A 19,503-nucleotide genomic window follows, 5' to 3' on the forward strand; every position below is an offset into this window, starting at 1 on the left:
GTAGAGAGAGTTTGTCAGTAATCTCAAAATGGAGGATGGGGTGGGGAACATGCCTTATGGGTACATGGATACAGACAGCTGAAGTAGAAAAACTCCCCACTTATTTCCCACATTTTAAACCATGTTCAAAGCTAACTGATATCTAGCCTTTGTAAAGGAGACTACATTTCTTGTCCATGCAGAACACATTCATTTCCATGATCTGTGTAATCATCAGGTATCTCACAGAGTTATTAGGAATTTGACATGAAGGCTAAAAATGTGAATGTTTCTAGTGACTGAGCAATCAATCATCATGCAAATCCAGTTGTCTCAAACCTTTGTCAGCTGATAGATTGCTAACTTTTTAATAAAAGATGATGGGACTTATACAACTTAAAGGTACTATGAAGAATTGAGCAATATTATGAAAACAATATTGTATTTAATTCTACCAAATAATTTGTTTGAAATTTTTTTTATCAGTGCTCAAAAATGCAAAGACAAAATAGAAATAGCTCAGGCTCTGGTGCCTCACACATCTAATCCAAGTTATTTTAGAGGCTGAGATCTGAGGATTACAGTCTGCATCCAACCTGGGCAGACTGATAAAAACTCTTATCTGAAAGAAAAAAGCAAAAAGACCAAACTCAAGGCTTATGTGGAAGAGTATCAGGTGCCTAGCTCTTTATTAGTATGTCTAGGTGTTCTGAGAAACTGTCTTTAGGAAACAACCAGGTGAGGCTATACCTGTAGTGGGCGATAAAGTGGCAGTCCTCCATAGCTTGGAGAGGGGCTGGTTGCTTCTTGGTAGTTTTAAAATATCCTCATTTGGTACCTAAACAAAGTTGTGATTAGATTTGGGGTTTTTGTTTCACATCATTGCTGTCACTGATGGATGCTGCTGCTTCCTGAGATTATTGGGTCCCACAAAGAGAATGCACTAGTGAGGTTGAAGATAAAATATTCTCCCCAAATTACAGGAGGTTGCCAGGCTATGACAAGATTGTGTCCAGATAATAAGAGCAGCTTTTTTCTTTCACATTTAAGTCGCTAAAAAATAAAATGAAATTGAAAGTTTGGTTTGAAGTACACCATGAGAGAATCGAATGGAATGTTTGTATCTTGTATTGATGAGCGCATCAATGTGAGAGAATTTCCTAGTCCATATTATTACACTGTAAACCATGTCTCATTTTAAAATGGTGAAACTTGGATAATTTATTTTAAAAAAGTTGCTATCATAAATGCAATGATGCAAAGACAAAGGTGAAGTTTCTGTTACTTAATTATGTAAAATTTAGTTAAACACACTAGAAATCCATAATAATTACAATTTCTGAGTATGGGTAGGATTATTTATTGATGTATTTATGTTTGTATGTATTTATTTATATAGTGCTGTTCCTGGGGCATGAACACAGGGACTGACCTCTCTTCCTTAACTTTATTTACTCAACGCTAGCAGTCTACAACTTGGGCCATAGGTCCATTTCAAACTTTTTTCCCTGTGGTTACTTGGAGATAAAAGTCTCATGGACATTCCTTCCTGGGTTAGCTTTGAACCACAATGCTTAGATTTAGATTTCAGCCTCCTAAGCAGCTAGGATTACAAGAATATGCTAATGGCACTCAGATTACTATTTGAATGAAGATGAGCTGATTAGAGATATGGGAGCTTTCTTAGGAAATAGAAATCCAATAGTTGAAATAACTTGAACATGGTTCTGGGAACCTAGAAAAGCAGAGGCCATCTCCAGCATGAAGAATGTTGCACAGGAATTTCAAAAATACTGGTTAGGCCAGGTGCAGGTGGCTCATGCCTGTAATCCTAGATACTCAGAGGCTGAGATCTGAGGATCATGGTTCAAGGCCAGCCCGGGCATAAAAGTCCATGAGACTCTTATCTCCAATAAACCACTTAGAAAACTGGAAGTGGCTCTGTGGCTCAAGTAGTAGAGCACCAGCCTTGAGATGAAGAGCTGAGGGACAGCATCAAAGCCAAGATTCAAGCCCTACAACTGACAAAAAAAATACTTTTTAGACTGTATGAAAATAATTATTGTCAAGAGCATTTACCACGAATAACAATGTAACTCCTGCTTCTTTTGGTCAAAATCAGAACTAATAGCAATTGATGCCACTAATTTTAGTGAAATCTGACAGCATATAGAATTCAAAAATAAGCCATGGAAGATAAATCATTTTTATTAAATATGAGTATTTGGGTATACAGGGAGTATGATAGAATTCCTGCATTGTGAGCACTAGAGTGATGATCTAAACATTTTACAAATAAAAAGAGAACCAAAACCAAAGATGAAGAAAGAATTCAGTATGTAACAATAAACAGAAACCTATATAGCTTCAAGGTTTGCAGTGAAGAGGAAAAAAACGATGAAGTGTTTTCTGTAGCATAGCACAGAAGAATCTCACCCTCTTCTACATAAGAAAAAGTTATTTTATTATAATTTAGTGATTGAGTTCATTCTGGTGAATAAGATACCAAAGATTGATCGGAGATGAACAATTGTATGACGTTTTAGGCATCCAAGTATTTTAATGCAATTTCACTTCCATGTCTTACTCCACTGCTGCTCAAGGATATGTTTGTCAGTGCAAATTGCTCTTTTTCTTTTCTTTCATTTTTAAAATGTTTGTTTTGGGTTGTGGGTAGATTCAGTGATAGGGTGCTTGCCTAGCAAGTCAAGGCCTTGGTTTCAAATTCTATCCTGAAACATAAATTGATAAACCATAAATAGAATCTATTTTAACTCCTGAAGTAAATGACTTAAGAGGAAAAGCTAAAGGAGAGATGTTGACAGTTCTTCAGGGAAAGTAGTTTGTCCTGCTCATGCATGGATACACATCCTTCATCCCATGTGCATTTTTGCCAATCTGTCATTGGTTGTTTATGCTTAACAGTCCTTAAGCTGAGAGTATCTGCAGGGTAGTTGACAGACTTGAGGCTAAAGCTAGAAAAAAGATCAGTACAAACAGGAGAAGAAAGACAAAATAATACTCACCAGTACTAGAGATGCGGTAGTGATTGTGCAATTTTCACAAAGATAAGAGGAAAATAAGCTATATTGATTAATGGTTCATGCCTATAATCAGAATACAAAGGAGGCTGAAACCTGGAGGATTGCATTTGAAGGCAGTAGGGGAAGATAGACCCATGATATCTTAGTTAATTAACTGACAAAAAGAAAGGAAGTATGACTGCAATAGGAGAGTTCCAGTCTGAGCATGCAAGCCAACCACCCTGAGGCCCCTGACTTCAATCTTCAATCTGGGGGAGGGAGGGAAGGGAGATAGACCATATCTAGTACTATGACAAGAGAGGGGAATGTGATCAACATTTTAGTTGGTTATACTACAGAGGCTTTAGACCTGAGTGGACACATTAAGAGAAACCAGATGTATAGTCAATATAAAACACTTAGAAATCTAAAATATGTCTAGTCTTGCTACCCTTAAATTATACCTTCGATTATTTTCTTAAATATATTCAGCTGGCACAATAATGTGCTTGAGTGTCAACCTTCGCACAGAAGAAAGATGCGACAGAATGAGGAAATCCTCAGAGCGAATGAAGTCTCCTCGCGTAATCAGAACCAGAATGGAAAAGGCAGATAACGACACAGCAGGAGCATGTTCTCTAGTCTTACTCCAGACACTGATGACAAACCTTCCAGCAGCAGATACATTGATTTGTAGTCGTCTCAAACATCTGTTCAAGTAAGAATCCTTACTTCTATATTGCCAAAGACCAGAAGTAGAAATTCTCACTAGAACCAGGGTTGTGAGGACTTCATGGTAGTAAATGAAAGCCAAGCAGTCGTGTGAAGGTTGCTTCAGAAGACAGCAAGGTGCTGACCCTGGCATCCTCCATCAGGACACTTAATGCACAGCGCACACAATCAGTGGCTGCCAATCCTGAATCTGGCTTATTTAATTCCAGGAAATCTGGGGAAGAGTGTAACCAAGCAGAATGAACAGCACAGCAGATTGCCCTTTGTAAATATCAGAAGTTCCAATGCTTGTCAGGTTTTTAGTCTATGACCAGTGTTTTAATGCAACTGTTTATCACATGAAGTACTTTTCAGATAACAACTTCTCTTCAAGGATTCTTCTTCCTTGTGAGAAACAGAGTTTGCATAGTCTCCAGCATTTCTGGTAACTTGGAGAAGCCCATGACCAACTAGCCTAATACAACAAACCTTTATTTTTTTTTAAGGTTTAGATGTGACAAACTTATAGCACATGTATAAGTACAGGTACACAGCCCACATCATCTTGAATAGAATCAGAGTAGAGCAGGTAATTCCAAGCCTTGAGTTCTGAGTCATTCAGGCTGTGCATTCTTCATATAATGGCCTCCCTCCTGTATCTGCTGTGAGATCAGAAGAATTCATAGTGAGTGAAATCAACACTGATACAAAGAACCAATTCAATTCTCACTAAATGTGTACTTCTTTTATAAAGTCCGAGACTAAAGAGCAAAGAGGATATGAAATTAACTGATATGCATAAATTAATGAGCCCACTGTATCATTGTTTCATCAGGTGTTAAGGGGGGGGGAGCACAATGAAGGATATTGGAAGCATGCCCTAGAAACAAAGGACAACACTTTATGCCAACTACTCTTTCAGAAAATCGTGCCTTGAAAAGTACAGGATTAAAGAAGGGAAAGAAGACAAGTAGGCAATGTGTCATGTGTGAGGATGAAAAGTTTCCTAAAAACTAATACAGGGGAGATGCGAGGACAGTAAACTCTGAGGATGTAAATGGAGATGCAGTTTTTAATCAGTTGGCCCGAAGTAGCATGTCTAAAAAACCCAATCCAAACACCCCAAAAAAAACCCAAAAAGAGTAATCACAAACTTGAATGTATATGGCTGGTTCTTGAAAGTCCCCATTCATATAGGGGACTACATATGATGCAATCCAATGAAAGGAGACTGAGCATTTGTACACTATAATTTTCCAGGGCTCTGTGCACTACTTTGTCTGACTAATCACTGGACCAACCTATGTGCAGCTATTATGATAAGTGTTGTGGGCTATTAAATAAACTCAAGGGTAAGTCTGTATGAATGTCAATTTATGTGCCAGACTTAAGACAAAAGTAGAGTTGTGGCTCAAGAGGTAGGGCAATAACTTTGAGTAAAAGAAGCTCAGGGACATCACCCAGGCTCTGACTTCAAGCCCAGAACTGGTACTGTGTGCATGTGCACACACACACACACACACACACACACACACACACACACACACACACACACATTAGGGGGAGGAGCAGGAGCAAAATCCAAGTGTAAGAAGAGAATGAGGGCTGGGAAGGTGGCTCAGTGGTAGAGCGCTTGCCTGAATGCATGAGGCCCTGGGTTCAATTCCTTAGCATCACATAAGAAGAAAAAGCAGGAATTGGTGCTGTGGCTCAAGTGGTAGAGTGCTAACCTTAAGCTGAAGAATTGAGTGACAGTATCCAGGCCCTGAGTCCAGGCCCCACAACTGACAAAAAAAAGAAGAGAATGAACATGTACAAAAAATTGTTGTATTTATTGAACCAGTTTATTCACTGGACAATTCAGATTGAGCATTACTGGTGTAAGAAACAATTAACAAAACACTAATGGACCAAGCAAGAAAACATTACATTTCATACATAAATGTCATAATACAGTACATTCTAAAACCAAGAATGTAAAGACAGAAAGGGGAAGGAAAAATTCAATGACTCATATGTGAGATGAAATATTCTCATATTGAATATCAATGGAGAACTGGGTAGGTATTCAGATGGAAGAGCACTTTTCTATCATGTACATGGTCCTACATTCAATTCTAGTCATTAGCAACAAACAGGAACTAAGAGAAAAAATAATTAAAGAAGTAAAGAACAAACCTTGAAATGGGATTGCACTTTCAAAGAAGGGGATTCAAAAAGGAAATATTGAAAAGCAACATATATAAATACACATATGTACATATATACAAACAAATATATGTATATATACCTACCTACCTCTATACATAAGTACATACACATGTACCTCCATCTATACATACATGCATTCATATGTATGTATCTTTTTGGGTGTGTTCTTGTTTTTTATTTCTTTTTGTCTTTTTCTTTCATTTATCTGTCTTTGGGAGTAAAAGAGGAGGCACAACATGGAGGACTAACGATGAAAAGGTAAAATTTGAAGAGACACCAACTCAATTAAGAAAGGCCTAAAGACTAAAAGAGAAAATTCTCAGAAGAAGAAATGAAAATGGCCAATAGACTCATTCAACATCTCCGGCCATAAAGGAAATGCAAAACAACATTGAGATTCCTCCTGATCCCAGTAAGAAAGGTTATTATCAAGAAAACTAACGATATCAAATATTAGCAGGGATGTGGCCAAAAGGAAACTCTATTACATTGTTGGTGGGAATGTAAACTTGTTCAAACACTCTGGAAAGCACTATGGAGGTTCCCTAAAAAGACTTAAAAGAGAACTTTCCTATAACTCAGCAATTCTACTCCGGGGCATTTATCTAGTAGAACACAAACAAAGCCACATGAGAACTACCAGGACAACCATGTTCATTGCAACACTGTTTACCATAACCAAGAAATGAAAACAATTTAGATGCTCCTCAGTGGGCTAATAGATCAAGAAAATGTGAGAGATATTCACAGTGGAATTCCACTCACCCATCAGAATAAATGATGTTGTACCATTTGTAAGAGAATGGAAGGATTTTTCAAAAAATTATAGTAAGCTAAGTAAGCTAGACCCAAAGAAATATAGACTGCATGTTTTCTTTCATTTGTGGTAGCCAGATTGTGTCTGTGCATCTACAAGTAAACACAATAGATAGTATAAAAAAGCAAATATACTTGTACATGATAAATTATACAGGTCTCTAGGCATTCACACACAGGGAGTACAAAGCAGGATATTCTTAAGAGAGGATCACAAAGGCACAATAGCTATGTGCATCTGATCATATAAAATAATATTTATTGAAACGAACTTCTGGAAATGGAAACAAGAGGGACTTTTCTTCATTTGTTCTGGTTTTCGTTTCCTACTTATTTTTTTTTTTTGCTGGTCCTGGGGCTTGAACTCAGGACCTAGGTGCTGTCCTTAGTTTCTTCTGCCAAGGCTAGTGCTACACCACTTGAGCCACAGTGCCACTTCCATCCTTTTCTGATTAGTTAATTGGAGATGAGATTCTCGTGGACTTTCCTATACTGTATGGCTTTGAACTACAATCCTCAGTTGTCAGCCTCCTAAGTAGCTAGGATTACAGGCATGAGACATAGACACCTGCCTTTTCCTTCTGTCTTGTTTGTTCATTTATTCATCTGTGGGAGAATAAGGAAAGGGCACAGGATGGTAGGGCCAAAGGTGAACAAATGCAACAGCAGTACTCACTAGACTGTATGTTAAAAATCAACCATTCAGCATGTGGGTGAGGATGAAAGGAAAAACCTGGGAGAGAGGGAGAGAAGGGGTGACATTGTCCAAAAAGAAATGTACTCTTTATGTGACTTGTATAACTGCAACCCTTCTGCACTTCACTTTTACAGTAACAGTAAAAAATGCATGAAGAAAGTACAGAGGCAAAGGTACTGTAAACTCATGCCCAATGATCAATACCTTCGTGCATTCGAAGGAAAGCAGGAGAAACAGTGAACACAGAAGTCTTGTGGTCTCCCAGGAGTCCCTGCTGCTCTTTGGTAGGTCTCAGCACTTCACTGACACACAGGCTAAACCACTTGTCTTTAGTGGTCACAAACTCAAGTTATTAAATAAAAACAAAAAGAAAAAAAAAAACCTAACTTGATATTGCATCCCAGTGTTAGAACCAACCAGATCCCCAAGTTGCAATACTAACCTATCTCTAGAAAAAATGGAGTTGCCAAATGGATCAAAGACCTCGGAGTCAAAGCAGACACTCTGAAAACATTACAGGATGGAATAGGAGAAACCCTAGGTCTCCTTGGCGCGGGCCGAAATTTTCTTAATAGAGACCCAGAAACACAACAAATCAAAGCAAGGTTGGACAAATGGGATTGCATGAAGTTGCAGAGCTTCTGCATGGCAAAGGACATAGCTAGCAATAGAAAGCCCACGGATTGGGAGATCTTCACTAGCCATACAACGGACAAGGGTCTCATATCTAAAATATACTTGGAACTCAAAAAATTAAATCCCCCAACAACAAATCCTCAAAGAAACAACTGCCCAATAAATAAGTGGGCTAAAGACTTAAAGAGAAACTTCTCTGAAGAAGAAAGAAGGATGGCCAATAGACACATGAAGAAATGCTCAACCTCCCTAGCCATAAAAGAAATGCAAATCAAAACAACATTAAGATACCAACTCACCCCAGTTAGAACGGCAAAAATCAAGAACTCTAATAACAACAGATGCTGGAGGGGATGTGGACAGAAGAGAACCTTACTTCATTGTTGGTGGGAGTGTAAAATTGTTCAACCACTTTGGAAAGTAGTATGGAGATTCCTCAAAAGGCTCCACATAGAGCTCCCCTATGACCCAGCAATCCCACATTTGGGCATTTACCCAAATGTTTACAAACAAGAAGACACTAAAGCTACCAGCATGACTATGTTTATTGCAGCATTATTTACCATAGCTAAGATATGGAACCAACCCAGATGCCCCTCAGTAGATGAATGAATCAAGAAAATGTGGTATATATACACAATGGAATTCTATGCCTCCATTAGAAAGAATGATATTGCCCCATTTGTAACGAAATGGAAAGACTTGGAAAAAATTATATTAAGTGAAATAAGCCAAGCCCAAAGAAACATAGGTCCCATGGTTTCCCTTATTTGCAATATCTAGCATATGTACGAGTCAAGTAGAAAATGTCAGATAAGGTGATGTTAGGAAAATGAAACCTAAGATATGTATTTAAATGTTTTTTTTTTCTTTCAGGCATTTATTTCTAACGCATTTATAAGATTATTTCTTTGTTGCTTTGTATGTCCCTCCCCCACAGTATAACCCCTGCTTTCACTGTATTTGATGTCAGTATAATTTGTGGAGGGGAAGGGGAAAAACAAGTCGTTTAAATAAGGATACAGGTGAACCCGTTGCAACAGTAAGAAGTGCAAGTTGTCATGTCGAAAACAAGCTTTACAATTTTGTTGGGGGGGGGAGGATTAGGGGGGCGGGGGAGGCTGGGAGAGGATGGGAAGGGGAAACAAAGGAGGAGGCTACAATGCTTGATAAGAAATGTACTCATTATCTTGTCCATGTAATTGTAACCCCTCTGTACAGTATTTTCACAATAAAAAATATATAAAAATTTTAAAAAAAAGAAAACATGGGAGTTCCGGGAAGATGGCGGAGGAGAAGCTGGAATCTGAACAAGCTCTTGCATAGAAAACAGTTTCAGAGTTCCAGTGAACAGTCCCAAGCCAGAGAATCACACCAAGTGTGCCATCACAGGACAGAGAGTTAGTCAAGAGAGGGGAAGCCAAGCAGACACATCTGAGCGCCTGCCAGCAGCTGCTGCTGCGGCGGCAGGGTCGCAGCGGCGACCGCAGCCGCGGCCATACCTGAGCGCTCACACAGAGAGTCCGGGACGAAGGAGCCAGACGCAGTGGGCGAGCGGATTCTACTCAACACCAGTAAGAACCGACAAGGAGCGGACAACTTCATCCTGCACTTTGCAGACCAGAGACGACCCAGGATCCAAGACTCGGCGAGAGTAGAAGCCCCACTTCCTCACTCCTTCCCAGGGAGCAGAGGAGGGAAGGCCACCCCTCCTCCCCCCCAGCACCAGTGATCTCCATCTTGGATACCGACAAAGCTCGGAGGAGCGGCTAGCTCCAGCTCAGGCCTTGGAATAAAACGAGTCATTTAGCAGGTCACAAGAACTTAAAGGCGAAGTGACCTCACAGACTCAGTTCCATCCAGGGAAAAGTCACCCAGCTCAGGCGCCAGCCATTGGAGTTGCTCTCCTCACCGGGTAACCAGAGCCAGAGGCTGCCCCTCCCTCTAGCAGCCACCACAATCAATTGAAAAACAGAAACCCTGAGAATGGCTCCAGGCTGGGTGCTGTGAGTTTTTTTCACAAAATAGCCCCAGGGAAAAACTACTGTTTGTTGAAAGGCCTCAACTCTACCCAGAACCTAGCCTCATCACTGCATCCCCCTCTTTTGTGATTCTCAAAGCAGATTACCCTCCCAGTAAACTAACCTGGGAGGGGGAATCTCAAAATCTTGGGTAAAGCAGAGCATTTTTCTGCCTGTTTCAACAAACTGACTTAAGAAACCAATCAAGCCACAGGACCTCAAGCTGACCAGAGACTCCACCCACACTCTGGTTACAGACAAAAGGGAGATACAGGACTCTACCCACCCCTCCGCCCCCCCAAAAAAAAAAAATCAAAGACCTTTTTTTTTTTCTTCTTCTTTTCTTTTTTTCTTTTTTTTTGTTTTGGTTTTTTTTTTTTTTCGTTTTTTGTTACCTTATATATATAAAAAAAAATTTTTTGCTTTTTTAAAACTTTTATTAATCTTTAATTTTTGCCTCTTCTGAAAAAATAATTGTTATCCATTAACTTTTTTTTTTTTCCTTTTCTCCTCTTATAATTTTTATTTTAGGAATACGTGAATGTGTGTTTTCCTTTCTTTTCTTGTCTTCTTTCTCTTTTTCTTTCATTCTTAATTATCTTTTTGTTTTTTGTCTAGCTCTACTGAACTTCTGATCTTTTCTTCTCACTTTCCTATATTTTCCATCTTTTCCTCTTTGTTCTTCTTTATGTGACTTAACTCTTGTCCTGCACATCCTCAGATAAACCCGTAGTTAACCAGTAGACCCTACCCCCCATTGTGTACACACTTAATCCACAAACTTATTACTCAATTCAAAACCTCTGAGACTTAAATTCATTAATAGCAGTACTACCTCTTTATACCTATATAATATTTTAAGCATTTTTTTAAAGTTTTTCACATCTCCTCCATGTCCCTCCCTTTCTCTCAACATATTCATATTCCTTTATAAATAGATGGTCTTTTAATCCCTAAAATAACATTAATTTTTACGTTTCTATTTTTTTTTCTGGTCTCTTTTCATTCCCCTTTCCCTTTCTTCTTTTTCTCTCTCTCTCTACTTGCATCCTACCCAACCTATTTCCTGCACTGTGATTAGGACATAGTTAACTCTCCCTGTGCCTCCCCACACCAATCTATTCCTATTTTTTACCCACATCTCTCCCTAACCCTAATAATTTCTGGTTTTCCAAATTCTTCTCTGCGGTTCGAAGTCCTTTAACATATAGTTGTTTGATGTCGAATAGATGTATCTGTTGAACTAGATTGTATCTGTAGACTATTGACTGTACAAATGCAAACTTTGGTTGATGGTTGCCTTAAGATAGTGTTCTAGCACAAAACTGGTGCTATCTTCATCTCAAATGGGCAGAGTAAGCCGGAAAAACACAAGAAAAATGGCAAATTCGGGTATCTCAATTCCCAATCTTGATAATCAGGGGTTAGAACAGATAATGAATAATCCAGAGGAGAGTTCCCAAACAGATCTACAAACACTGCTGGCAAACATGATAAATGAAAAGTTTGACAATGTACAAAGGACTCTGTATGAGCATGACAGGGAGAGAGAGGAGGCATCCCAGAAGTTTATACAGGAATATCATAAGCGTGAGGAAGCTACTCAAAAACTGATACAAGATTTGCGTGAACAACTTGAGAATACTCAAAGAGAAAGGGAGGAATGGCGTGAGCAGGCTGAGAACACTCAAAGAGATCTGCAGGAATCCCACGAACGGGAGGAAGCTAATCAAAGAGTAATACAGGAATTGAGAGACCAGGTAGAGAACACACAAAGATCACTAAAGGCATTCATGGAATCCATTAACAAAGAGCTGAAGGAAGTCAGGGAGACCACAAAGGGAATGCTGAATGGAACCCAACAGAAGGAATGGGAACCCAAAGAAACCATAACCAATCAACTAAGTGATTTGAGGACAAACACTGAACACCAAATTAAGGAAGTAAAGAAATTCATACAAGACCTAAAACAGAGCTTCAACAAAGAACTTGAAGCCATCAAAGCTGACCAACTAGAAGGAAAAGAGATAAAAAACAAAGTAGAGAGTCTTGACAGCAGGTTAGACCATGCAGAAGATCGAATCTCAGGGATTGAAGACAGCCTAGATATTATAGAGAAAGAACATACAACCATCTAAGACAAGTCCAAGAAATATGATAGATCTATCCAACACCTGGAAGACACCATCAGAAGGCCTAATCTAAGGATAATGGGTGTAGAGGAGCACCTAGAAACAGAAGTTAATGGTCTAGGAAATTTGTTTAACAGGATCCTAGCAGTGAACTTCCCAAACATGCAAAAAGATAGGCCTGTCCAGATACAAGAAGCCTTTAGAACCCCAAATAGACCAGACCAGAATAGGACATCCCACCGCCACATTATAATCCACACAGGATCAACTCAGAACAAGGAAAAGATCCTTAAAGCTGTCAGAGAGAAAAGGGTAATCACTTATAAAGGGAAACCAATTAGAATCACCTCAGATTTCTCAGCAGAGACAATCAAAGCAAGAAGAGCCTGGAACGATGTATGCCATGCCCTAAAAACAAACAACTATCAACCCAGCTAAACTCTCTTTCATAACCGAAGGCCAAATAAAAACCTTCCATAGCAAAGAAAAATTGAAACAATACATCTCCACCAAACCAGCCCTACAAAAGATTCTTAAAGAGGTCCTACACATAGAAAACCAACAAGACCGCAAAAAAGGCCAAGAAACTGCACCCAAACTGAGAATCCAAGAACCATAGGAAGAACCCAGTTTTCGCAGCCCCCAAGAAGGTAGATAACATGGTAGGAACTCCCAAATACCTCTCAGTCCTATCTCTTAATGTTAACGGACTGAACTCTCCAATTAAGCGACATAGACTGTCTAGTTGGATTAAAAAACAAGACCCTTCTATCTGCTGCCTGCAGAAGTCACATCTTGCCCGTAAAAACAAACACATTTTCAATGTTAAAGGCTGGAACAAAATCTACCAAGCAAACGGACCGCATAAACAGGCGGGAGTTGCAATCCTAATATCAGATAAAATAGACTTCAAATTAAAATTCGTGAAAAGAGATAAAGAAGGTCACTACCTACTAATTAAAGGATCTCTCCTTCAGGAGGATATTACAATTCTAAATATCTATTCACCAAACAATGGAGCACCCAAATTTATCAAAGAAACACTACTTTCCCTCAAATCCCATATAGATCCAAAGGCATTAATTGTTGGGGATTTTAACACACCACTCTCCCCACTAGATAGATCAACTCGGCAAAAACTCAACAGAGAAACCACAGATCTAAACAGCTGCATAGATCAACTAGACTTAACAGACATTTACCGAACATTTCACCCAGCAGCATCAGAATACACGCTTTTCTCAGCAGCACATGGAACGTTTTCTAAAATAGACCACATTTTAGGCCACATAGCAAACTTGTCTAAATTCAGAAACATTGAAGTTATACCTTGCATTCTCTCTGACCACAAGGGAATAAAATTAGAACTCAACACCAAAAGCCACCAAAGAAAGTCCGGTATCACATGGAGGCTGAACAACACACTGCTGAATCATGAGTGGGTCATGGAAGAGATTAGAAAGGAAATTCAAATGTTCATGCTATTCAACAAAAATGAACACACAAAATACCAGCTCCTTGGGACACAGCAAAGACAGTACTCAGAGGCAAGTTTATAGCTCTGAGCTCCTACATCAACAAATTGGAGAGATCTGAAACTAGCAATTTAATGACGCATCTAAACCTCCTTGAAAAAGAGCAGCAAGATAAACCCCAATCCAGTAGACGGAAAGAAATAATCAAAATTAAATCAGAATTAAATGAATTAGAATCCAAAAAAACTATAGAAAGAATCAACAAAACAAAGAGTTGGTTCTTCGAAAAACTTAACAAAATTGACAGACCCTTAGCAAATCTTATCAGAAAAAGAAGAGAACACACCCAAATTAATAAACTCAGAGATGAGAATGGAAACATCACCACGGAAACAACCAAGATTCAGAACATTATAAGGGAATACTTCTCAAAACTTTATGCTAATAAGTTTGAGAACTTGACAGAAATGGACCTCTTCCTAGCAAATATTGACATGCCAAAACTAAACCAAGATGAGTTAAACTATCTTAACAGGCCCATATCAAGCATTGAAATAGAAGCAGCAATAAGAGACCTCCCATCTAAGAAAAGTCCAGGGCCAGATGGTTTTACAGCGGAATTTTACAAGGCCTTCAAAGCAGAGCTCACACCAATTCTCCTTCAACTCTTCAATGAAATTGAAAGAGAAAGCTCACTACCGAACACATTCTATGAAGCCATCATAACCCTCATCCCAAAACCAGGCAGGGACTCATCAAAGAAAGAGAACTATAGACCCATTTCTTTCATGAACATTGATGCAAAACTTCTCAACAAAATTTTGGCCAACCGACTTCAACAATTCATCCAAAAAATCATACACCACGATCAAACAGGATTCATTTCAGGGATGCAAAGCTGGTTCAATATACGCAAATCAATTAATATTATTCATCACATCAACAGGAGCAAGAATAAGAACCACATGGTTATCTCAATAGACGCAGAAAAAGCATTCGACAAGTTCCAACACCCCTTTATGATGAAGGTTTTGGAAAAATTAGGAATCCATGGAACATTCCTCAATACAATAAAGGCTGTATATGACAAACCTACAGCCAGCATTATACTCAATGGTGAAAAACTAAAGCCATTTCCTCTTAACTCAGGAACAAGACAAGGATGCCCACTCTCTCCACTTCTCTTCAATCTAGTATTAGAATGCCTAGCTACAGCAATAAGACAAGATGCAGACATAAAGGGGATCCAAATAGGGAAAGAAGAAATAAAACTCTCCCTCTTTGCAGATGACATGATCTTGTATTTAAAGAATCCCATAGACTCCACTCCCAAATTACTCAAGCTGATTCAAAACTTTGGCAAAGTAGCAGGTTATAAAATTAACCCCCCAAAATCAATGGCTTTTCTGTATGCCAACAATGAGAAAAGTGTGGCTGAAATTAGGAAAGCAACTCCATTTGTAATAGCCCCACAAAAAATAAAATACCTAGGAATTAACTTAACTAAAGAAGTGAAGGACCTCTATGATGAAAACTTTAAAATCTTGAAAAAGGAAATCAACACAGAACTTAAAAAATGGCAAAACCTCCCATGCTTCTGGATTGGAAAGATTAACATCGTGAAAATGGCAATACTTCCCAAGGCTATCTACAAATTCAACGCAATACCTATCAAAATTCCACCCTCATTCTTCAAGGAAATAGAAGAGGCAATCCAAAAATTCATATGGAACAATAAAAGACCCCGAATAGCAAAAACGCTCCTCAACGGAAAGAACACTGCTGGAGGAATATCAGTACCAAATTTAAAACTCTACTATAAAGCCATAGTAATCAAAACAGCTTGGTATTGGCATAAGAACAGACCTCAGGACCAATGGAATAGAATTGAAAACCCAGAAATGAACCTACAGACCTATAGCCATCTAATCTTCGATAAGGGAGCTAAAACAATAGAATGGAAGACAGACAGCCTCTTCAGTAAATGGCGCTGGCAAAACTGGTTAACTACATGTAGAAAACTAAAGCTAGATCCTTATATATCACCCTGCACCAGAATCAACTCCAAATGGATCAAAGACCTTGAACTCAAAGCAGACACTCTGAAAACATTACAGGATGGAATAGGAGAAACCCTGGGTCTCCTCGGCTCAGGCCGAAATTTTCTGAATAGAGACCCGGAAACACAACAAATCAAAGAAAGGTTGGACAAATGGGATTGTATAAGGTTGCAGAGCTTCTGCAGGGCAAATGACATAGCTAGCAAGATCAATAGAAAGCCCACGGATTGGGAGAAGATCTTTACTAGCCATACAATGGACAAGGGTCTCATATCTAAAATATACTTGGAACTCAAAAAATTAAACCACCCAACAACAAATCCTCAAAGAAACAACTGCCCAATAAGTAAGTGGGCGAAAGACCTAAAGAGAAGCTTCTCTGAAGAAGAAAGAAGGATGGCCAATAGACACATGAAGAAATGTTCAACATCCCTAGCCATAAAAGAAATGCAAATCAAAACAACATTGAGATATCACCTCACTCCAGTTAGAACAGCAAAAATCAAGAACTCTAACAACAACAGATGCTGGAGGGGATGTGGACAGAGAGGAACCTTACTTCATTGTTGGTGGGAATGTAAACTTGTTCAACCACTTTGGAAAGCAGTATGGAGGTTCCTCAAAAGACTCCATATAGAGCTCCCCAATGACCCAGCAATCCCAATTTGGGCATTTACCCAAATGACCACAAACAAGGCCACACTAAAGCTACCAGCACAACTATGTTTATTGCAGCATTATTTACCATAGCTAAGATATGGAACCAACCCAGATGCCCCTCAGTAGATGAATGGATCAAGAAGATGTGGTATATTTACACAATGGAATTCTATGCCTCCATCAGAAAGAATGACATTGCCCCATTTGTTAGGAAATGGAAAGGCTTGGAAAAAATTATATTAAGTGAAGTAAGCCAGGCCCAAAGAAACATAGGTCCCATGGTTTCCCTTATTTGCAATATCTAGTATAGGTATGAGTCAAGCGGAAAAAGTCAGAGAATGTGATGTTAGGAAAAAGAACCCTCAAATATGTATTTTAATGTTTTTGTTTCTTTCATGCATGTGTTTCTAACGCATTTATAAGATTATTTCTTTGTTGCTTTGTATGTCCCTCCCCCACAGTGTAACCCCCGCTTTCACTATATTTGATGTCAGTATAACATGTGGAGGAGACGGGGACAAACAAGTCGTTTAAGGATTCAGGTGGACCTGTTGCAACAATGAGAAGTACAAAATGTCATGTCAAAACCAGCTTTACAATGTCGGTGGGGGGGGGGGGGAGGGGGGGTATGATTGGGTGGGGGGGAGGGGGGAGGCTGGGAAGGGAGGTGAAGGGTAAACAAAGGAGGAGGCTGCAATGCTTGGTAAGAAATGTATGCATTTTCCTGCCCATGTAATTGTAACCCCTCTGTACAGTATGTTCTCAATTAAAATAAAATAAAATTAAAAAAAAAAAAAAAGAGTTGATTCAAGCAGATATTGTAGATGTACCACTCACAGTAAATTCCCTTTAGGAATTAAACTCTTAACAGAAATATAGCTATCTAAATGTATATATTTAGTTAATTATTAAATATAGACAAAATATTTTTAGTTATGAATTGTGCAGCTGTTTGTTTTTCCTGCTTGCTTCAGTTAAAATTTTAATAGGCAAAAATCAGATAATGTGATGTTAGGTAAACGAACCCTCAAATATGTATTTTAATGTTTTTGTTTCTTTCATGCATGTGTTTCTAACGTATTTATAAGATTATTTCTTTGTTGCTTTGTATGTCCCTCCCCAACAGTGTAACCCCCGCTTTCACTATATTTGATGTCAGTATAACATGTGGAGGAGACGGGGACAAACAAGTCGTTTAAGGATTCAGGTGGACCTGTTGCAACAATGAGAAGTACAAAATGTCATGTCAAAACCAGCTTTACAATGTCGGTGTGAGGGGGGAAGGGGGGGTATGATTGGGTGGGGGGGAGGGGGGAGGCTGGGAAGGGAAGTGAAGGGTAAACAAAGGAGGAGGCTGCAATGCTTGGTAAGAAATGTATGCATTATTCTGCCCATGTAATTGTAACCCCTCTGTACAGTATGTTCTCAAATAAAATAAAATTTAAAAAAAAAAAAAAAAAGAAAACATGGAGTTGTAGGGAATCCTCAACATTCAGAAAACCTGTCCTCAGTTGTCTCTCTCTTTAAATATTTCAGTGATTTTCATGTTAACTAAAATCATATCTTTTGTTCCAAACACAGTTTGGAGGGACTCTGTTATTATCATGAAATCACAATTGAAAATTCGCTTCTCCTTTTATTGACAATTCTCAGTGACAGCACTAGCCAGAATTGGTGGTGTATCAGTGGAGAATGCAGAAGTATTTGGATAGAAAGTGGCCTTCCCTTTCTCCCTGGCCCTTTTTTTTTAAACCACAGGACTCAAATTTTTTTTTCTTTCTTGCTATTGTTTCTAACGTATTTATAGGATGATTTCTTTGTTGCTTTCTATGTCCCTCCCCTATGGTATAACCCCTGTTCACTGTATTTGATGTTGGTATAATTTGTGGAGGGGAAGGAAAAAAACCAATTGTTTCAATAGGGGTACAGGTGGACCCATTGCAAGATGGGATGTACAAGACATTATGTTGAAAAACGAACTTTACAACTTCGGCCAGGGTGGGCAGTGGGGGTTGTGGGGGGATGTTGGGGGTGGGGAAGTTGGGAAGGGATGGTAGGGGAAAAACAAAGGGGAAGGCAACAATGTTTGATAAGAAATGTACTCACTACCTTGTTCATGTCATTGTAACCCCTCTGTACGGTATTTTCACAATAAAAATAAATAAACACAATAAAATAAAAAGAGGAAAAAAACATAACAAAGGAATCACAAGCACTGTGTTAGGAATCTCCGCCACCTTGTGGTTGAATTCCTGCATTACAAGAGAATTCTTCCTTTTACTTTACAACTCTCTTCTACTTTTGCCTGACTCAGAGTCATGAAAATCTGGAAATCTCACAAAAGTACAGCCTCAAAATTGAGGCTGACCCTGTGTCCAATGACTCTCTTAGATGCATTTGCATGCTCAGTAACCCAGATACTGACTATCTGTTCCTCTCTGAACTCTGGGTCTTGTTCTTTGCTTCTCCATAAACTGCTGAGATGATTCAGCTTGGGCTAACAGCACACTTTGAGCTGCTCAGAGTTTTTTTTTTTTTGAGTCTCTCCAATGACCCACTTTAAGGAGTGTCTTCTCTGCTCCCACCATACTTTTTGCTTCTTGGATCTTTTTTTCTGAGATCTAGGGTTTATACTTATATGTTTATTGGTATTTGTTCACATATCAAATGTTTCCTGTTTAACTCACTGTGAGGTTTCTGTCTCCTGACTGATAGACATTTCTTCTTTCTTTAGCAAGACAATAATTCCCTCACCTGTTTGGTGAGCGGCAGTGCCCATGTGAGTGGTACTCAATGGCCTCACAGAAAGTAGGTGACCCAAGAATACCCTTCAACTCCTGTCAGTTTGGTAGAGAGATCCTGAGAAAGTGGTTAACTGAGGTCCTCAACTGATTTTAATGTCTTGTTGCTTTCTTCAGTGGTTTTTGCTTGTTTTCTTGTAGCATTGGAGGGTGGGGTAAAACTGAACACATTTAATCTAGTCACTCTACCATGGAGCCACAGTCCTAGCTCAGGGGTGTGTGTGTGTGTGTGTGTGTGTGTGTGTGTGTGTGTGTGTGTGTGTGTGTGTGTGTGTGTGTGT

The sequence above is a fragment of the Dipodomys spectabilis genome, unplaced genomic scaffold (genome assembly GCF_019054845.1).
Source record: "Dipodomys spectabilis isolate Male_0828 unplaced genomic scaffold, ASM1905484v1 ptg000234l, whole genome shotgun sequence".
NCBI classification, from domain to species: domain Eukaryota; kingdom Metazoa; phylum Chordata; class Mammalia; order Rodentia; family Heteromyidae; genus Dipodomys; species Dipodomys spectabilis.